Source organism: Borostomias antarcticus, assembly GCF_949987555.1.
Source record: "Borostomias antarcticus genome assembly, contig: scaffold_533, whole genome shotgun sequence".
NCBI classification, from domain to species: Eukaryota; Metazoa; Chordata; class Actinopteri; order Stomiiformes; family Stomiidae; genus Borostomias; species Borostomias antarcticus.
The window spans coordinates 17,501-24,511 of NW_028175922.1; the positions used below are offsets into that span (position 1 = coordinate 17,501).

General features: G+C 51.1%; 1 long non-coding RNA gene across 1 annotated transcript in view; it reads left to right on the forward strand.

Annotated features, from left to right (window-relative positions):
• Positions 1-5,500, forward strand: part of LOC311329042 — a 10,768-nt gene extending 5,268 nt beyond the window's left edge. The window contains exons 3-4 of the long non-coding RNA XR_014631263.1: positions 2,357-2,447; positions 5,453-5,500. This is a non-coding gene — a long non-coding RNA (uncharacterized lncRNA). The remainder of the gene's footprint in view (positions 1-2,356; positions 2,448-5,452) is intronic.
• The last annotated feature ends 1,511 nt before the right edge of the window (positions 5,501-7,011 follow it).

Here is a 7,011-nt window from a genome sequence, read left to right on the forward strand (position 1 = left end):
ATCGACCTTCGGCCTAAGGTGTTCTGATGCCAGGTGTACTTGTGGGCATCCTTGTGTTCGAACATGGTGTTTGTTATGGACAAACCGTGACTAGCACAGAAGTCCAACAACAAAACACCACTCGGGTTCAGATCGTGGTGGCCATGCCTCCCAATCACGCCCCTCCAAGTTTCTCCATCATTGCCTACGTGTGCATTGAAGTCCCCCAGTAGGACACTGGAGTCCCCTGCAGGAGCCCCCAAAAGGACTCCACTCAGGGTCTGCAGGAAGGCTGAGTACTCTGAACTGCTGTTCGGTGCATAAGCACAAACCACAGTCAGAGTCCCCCCCCCCCACAGTCCTAAGGCGCAGGGAGGCGACCCTCTTGTCCACTGGGGTGAACTCCAGCACAGAGGCGCTCAGCTGGGGGCTAGCTAGTATAGCCACACCTGCCTTACGCCTCATACCGTGAGCAACTCCGGAGAAGAACAGGGTCCAACCCCTATCCAGGAGTTTGGTTCCGGCGCCGGTGCTGTGCCGGAACCAGGTGGTTCCGGCACAGGTTAGCCCCACCAGGTGTAATTGGTATCGCTCCACCTCCCTCACAAGCTCCGGCTCCTTCCCCCCCAGCGAGGTCACGTTCCATGTCCCCAGAGCCAGCCTTTGCCGCCCGGGTCCGGTCCGTCGGTGCCCCCCCGCCTTCACCGCCACCTAGTTGGCAGTGCACCCGACCCCGACAATTCCTCCCGCGGGTGGTGGGTCCACGGGACGATGGAGGAGGAGATGGTGCTTCCACGTTGCTTATTCGGGCTGGGCCCGGCCGGACTCCGTGGTAAGCCCGGCCACCAGGCGCTCGCATGCGGGCCCTCCGTCTGGGCCTGGCTCCAGACGAGGGCCCCGGGCTTCCTCCGGGCCGGGTCTCTCTTCCTTTTTGGTGTTCTGTCATCAGGGTTTTTTCCTGTAACCCCAGGTAGGGGGGCCAGGGGGTACTACCACTTGCCCAAGGTGGACCCCCAGACTAGTGGAGGGAAGGAGGCGTCTTACTTCTCCATTCTAGTTTTGCAACTAGCCACTGCCGCTACAGTAGCTACAGTCATAGATATATGGGTACAGTATGCTATGGAATTAGCTAGTTTGGGTTGCTAGGCTCATTGTTTGGTTGCTAGGTCGTATCCAGGGTTGAGAGACATTGCTGAAAGAAAAGGTAACGGACACTTTCCATTTCACTTACGGTTCCAAACCCTTCACTTACTTCGCGGAGGCAACCACCCTCCGCTGCGCGTGGGGTGGTTCTTCGCCTCCACGTCGTGCCTTAAAACCGTTGATTATCCCTTACTGAGCTTTGACATGAGCAATGTGTCAAGAGTACACTTTGTCAAAATATTGATATGGACCAATGTATGTAATCATAAAAGACCTTATAACATGGTTTATAATGCTAAGTACCCAACTACTCCTTTAACAAAAGAAACACCAGTCTCAGCTTCTTCTGTTGTGCACGTGATAGTTTGAGCTCTCTCTCTACAGTAGATAGTTTGAGCTCTCTCTCTACAGTAGATAGTTTGAGCTCTCTCTCTACAGTAGATAGCTTAAAGAAGTAGTAAAGGGAAAATGCATGTTTAGCCCTGTTTTAGGGTTACTTGTGATCATATACAATGGTTCAGATCAAAACGTTGACAAAACTAGCATTTTCGATAAAGCTGATAATTACTCTACCACGGTTTTGGTCATACAATGGATGTGGGTGGGCACCTTGAAAAATCATTCAAAAACATGTTAAACTCTCGATTTCAAAGACAAGAAACTCACCTAGGTGTTAGTTGGCGTTCTGACATATAATTCGCCATAAAGTAAGATTCTAGTTCATCTGGAAAGGCTTTTTTAAATATTTAGCATAGAACTATTTAGTCGCAGCACATACGTGTGTAAACTTCCCCAAACTAGGTAGCCTAGCAACATAAACAATAACAATAGCTACATAATATAACAATATAACACACACACACACACACACACACACACATACACACACACACACACACACACACACACACACACACACACGTATTGGAGGTGACCTCCAATGCCACTACCACATAGATTTGAGATCAATGAACTACTCTAGTAAGGTTCCCCCAGTAATGTGTGTGTGTGCGTGTGTGTGTGCGTGTGTGTGTGTGTGTGTGTGTGTGTGTGTGTGTGCGTGTGCGTGTGCGTGTGCGTGCGTGTGTGTGCGTGTGCGTGCGTGCGCGTGCGTGCGTGTGGGTGTGTGTGTGTATGTGCGTGCGTGCGTGCGTGTGTGCGTGTGTTTGTGTGTGTGTGTGCGTGTGTGTGCGTGCGTGCGTGTGCGTGCGTGCTGCTGCTTCTCCCTGTCTAGCCATGTACCGAGGTATTGTTCCTGGACATCTTCCACAACTACAGCCAGACGTTGACCCTAGTGCTGCTGGAGATGGTGCAGAACCTACAAGGTCAGCCTTACCATGCACACACACACACACACACACACACACACACACACACACACACACACACTGGCACGCACTCACCAGGGTAAGAATTTGATCATTTTAGGGACAAGGCCATTTGGCCTTCGGTGTCACTCAATTTTTTAGGGCACAAAGGCCACATGCCAAGGCACAAAGGCCATTGAGTGAAATAAGAGGATTTGAAGCCAATGAATAAATGACTTTAAAGCAATAGTTCAGTGAACCCTTTAACCGAGTGGTCTACTGAATTTTTACCACCCAAATAAGATACAATAGCTGAATCCCAATCTGAGTGCGCAAACCGCACTTGCGGCCCCTCGCACTTGTGGCCTGAGCCCTTAATTGACGTCAGCTGGAAGGGCCAGAGGGTGCAGGGCCGTGAATTAAATGGGACAGCACTCCCAGTTTCGCTCAATGCCCCTCCCACTTCGTTTTCATTGGCTGCCGCGTTCCTCCGACGCAGAGGCTGCTCTGACGCTCCCTTCAGCTCTGCAAATTGACCGATTGAGGTCTGTTTTAATTTAATAATAATTAAAAAATTAGGTTGGGTGGGATATGTTTGCAGCATGTGGATTTCAAGATAAATGTTGTGTTATCTGCAAATGTCATCATTTATGTGTGATGCACTCGGATCATGACTCGGATGCACTCAAGCACTGTGTCACATGAGACGCGGTGGGCTGTGGGTATTTTCTGCTCCTAAGTCCGTGAAATTGCGGACTTTCGGTAAGTGCGGTTAAAGTGCGCAAAATGGCGGCGTGGCGCACTTGTGGACCTAGCAATTCCGTTTTGGAACTACCCTGAGCCCTTGTGGACTTAGCGGGAACGCGCATGTAAGGCCACAAGGCCGCGAGTGTTCTGCACTTTAGCCTAAGTGCGCGATTTGGGATTCAGCTAATAACTCTTCTCTATGCCCAATAAATACGAAACATGAATGACGTGTGGCACTCACGCACGCACGCATGCACACACACTCACGCATGCACACACACTCACGCATGCACACACACTCACGCATGCACACACACTCACGCATGCACACACTCACGCATGCACACACACTCACGCATGCACACACACTCACGCATGCACACACACACGCATGCACACACACTCACGCATGCACACACACTCACGCATGCACACACTCACGCATGCACACTCACGCATGCACATACACTCACGCATGCACACACACTCACGCATGCACACACACTCACGCATGCACACACACTCACGCATGCACACACACTCACGCATGCACACACTTACGCATGCACACACACTCACGCATGCACACACACTCACGCATGCACACACTTACGCATGCACACACACTCACGCATGCACACACTCACGCATGCACACACACTTAGGCATGCACACACACTCACGCTTGCACACACACTCACGCATGCACACACACTCACGCATGCACACACTTACGCATGCACACACACTCACGCATGCACACACACTCACGCATGCACACACACTTAGGCATGCACACACACTCACGCATGCACACACACTCACGCATGCACACACACTCACGCATGCACATACACTCACGCATGCACACACACACGAGAAACCAACCACAAACCCTTAACACACACAGACACTGCAAATTGACCGATTGAGGTCTGTTTTAATTTAATAATAATTAAAAAATTAGGTTGGGTGGGATATGTTTGCAGCATGTGGATTTCAAGATAAATGTTGTGTTATCTGCAAATGTCATCATTTATGTGTGATGCACTCGGATCATGACTCGGATGCACTCAAGCACTGTGTCACATGAGACGCGGTGGGCTGTGGGTATTTTCTGCTCCTAAGTCCGTGAAATTGCGGACTTTCGGTAAGTGCGGTTAAAGTGCGCAAAATGGCGGCGTGGCGCACTTGTGGACCTAGCAATTCCGTTTTGGAACTACCCTGAGCCCTTGTGGACTTAGCGGGAACGCGCATGTAAGGCCACAAGGCCGCGAGTGTTCTGCACTTTAGCCTAAGTGCGCGATTTGGGATTCAGCTAATAACTCTTCTCTATGCCCAATAAATACGAAACATGAATGACGTGTGGCACTCACGCACGCATGCACACACACTCACGCATGCACACACACTCACGCATGCACACACACTCACGCATGCACACACACTCACGCATGCACACACTCACGCATGCACACACACTCACGCATGCACACACACTCACGCATGCACACTCACGCATGCACATACACTCACGCATGCACACACACTCACGCATGCACACACACTCACGCATGCACACACACTCACGCATGCACACACTTACGCATGCACACACACTCACGCATGCACACACTTACGCATGCACACACTTACGCATGCACACACACTCACGCATGCACACACACTCACGCATGCACACACACTCACGCATGCACACACACTCACGCATGCACACACACTCACGCATGCACACACACTCACGCATGCACACACTTACGCATGCACACACACTCACGCATGCACACACACTCACGCATGCACACACACTTAGGCATGCACACACACTCACGCATGCACACACACTCACGCATGCACACACACTCACGCATGCACACACTTACGCATGCACACACACTCACGCATGCGTACACAGACACTGCACACAGTGTCACCCCCCCCCCCCCCCCCCGAATCCTGTTTGTGTGTCTGCTCCGGTCTCTCTCTCTCTCTTTGTCTCTCTCTGACTCGGGGGAAACGGGGTTTGTCAGAGCGAGGCGAGCACCCTTGGTGGGATATGTAGATTGGATATGCTAGCTGAGGACGGCCTCGGCCCGAGTGTTTGAACAGTAGGCCGGTGTGAGGTTGGGGCAGGCTGGGTGATGAATACTGTACGTCTCTGTTTGACAGGTAGAACATGTATTGAGTGAATCGGTCAGCGAGTCAGATTGATGAGTGTAGCTCGTCTAAATGACTGTGTGTGTTTCATGATACAGGCCCGACAAACGTGGAGGACTCGGCCCAGTTACTGATGAAGGACGCAGGTGAGTTAGATTACCTCTCCTCTCCTCCTCAAACTCTCCTCTACTCTCCTCCTCAAACTCTCCTCTCCTCTCCTCCTCAAACTCTCCTCTACTCTCCTCCTCAAACTCTCCTCTCCTCTCCTCCTCAAACTCTCCTCTCCTCTCCTCCTCAAACTCTCCTCTCCTCTCCTCCTCAAACTCTCCTCTACTCTCCTCCTCAAACTCTCCTCTCCTCTCCTCCTCAAACTCTCCTCTACTCTCCTCCTCAAACTCTCCTCTACTCTCCTCCTCAAACTCTCCTCTACTCTCCTCCTCAAACTCTCCTCTACTCTCCTCCTCAAACTCTCCTCTCCTCTCCTCCTCAAACTCTCCTCTACTCTCCTCCTCAAACTCTCCTCTACTCTCCTCCTCAAACTCTCCTCTACTCTCCTCCTCAAACTCTCCTCTACTCTCCTCCTCAAACTCTCCTCTACTCTCCTCCTCAAACTCTCCTCTACTCTCCTCCTAAAACTCTCCTCTCCTCCTCAAACTCTCCTCTCCTCCTCAAACTCTCCTCTTCTCTCCTCCTCAAACTCTCCTCTCCTCTCCTCCTCAAACTCTCCTCTACTCTCCTCCTCAAACTCTCCTCTACTCTCCTCCTCAAACTCTCCTCTACTCTCCTCCTCAAACTCTCCTCTACTCTCCTCCTAAAACTCTCCTCTCCTCCTCAAACTCTCCTCTCCTCCTCAAACTCTCCTCTACTCTCCTCCTCAAACTCTCCTCTACTCTCCTCATCAAACTCTCCTCTACTCTCCTCCTCAAACTCTCCTCTCCTCTCCTCATCAAACTCTCCTCTACTCTCCTCCTCAAACTCTCCTCTACTCTCCTCCTCAAACTCTCCTCTACTCTCCTCCTCAAACTCTCCTCTACTCTCCTCCTCAAACTCTCCTCTACTCTCCTCCTCAAACTCTCCTCTACTCTCCTCCTAAAACTCTCCTCTCCTCCTCAAACTCTCCTCTCCTCCTCAAACTCTCCTCTACTCTCCTCCTCAAACTCTCCTCTACTCTCCTCATCAAACTCTCCTCTACTCTCCTCCTCAAACTCTCCTCTCCTCTCCTCATCAAACTCTCCTCTACTCTCCTCCTCAAACTCTCCTCTCCTCCTCAAACTCTCCTCTACTCTCCTCCTCAAACTCTCCTCTACTCTCCTCCTCAAACTCTCCTCTACTCTCCTCCTCAAACTCTCCTCTACTCTCCTCCTCAAACTCTCCTCTACTCTCCTCCTCAAACTCTCCTCTACTCTCCTCCTCAAACCTCTCCTCTCCTCTCCTCCTCAAACTCTCCTCTCCTCTGCTCCTCAAACTCTCCTCTACTCTCCTCCTCAAACTCTCCTCTACTCTCCTCCTCAAACTCTCCTCTACTCTCCTCCTCAAACTCTCCTCTACTCTCCTCCTCAAACTCTCCTCTACTCTCCTCCTCAAACTCTCCTCTACTCTCCTCCTCAAACTCTCCTCTACTCTCCTCCTCAAACTCTCCTCTCCTCCTCAAACTCTC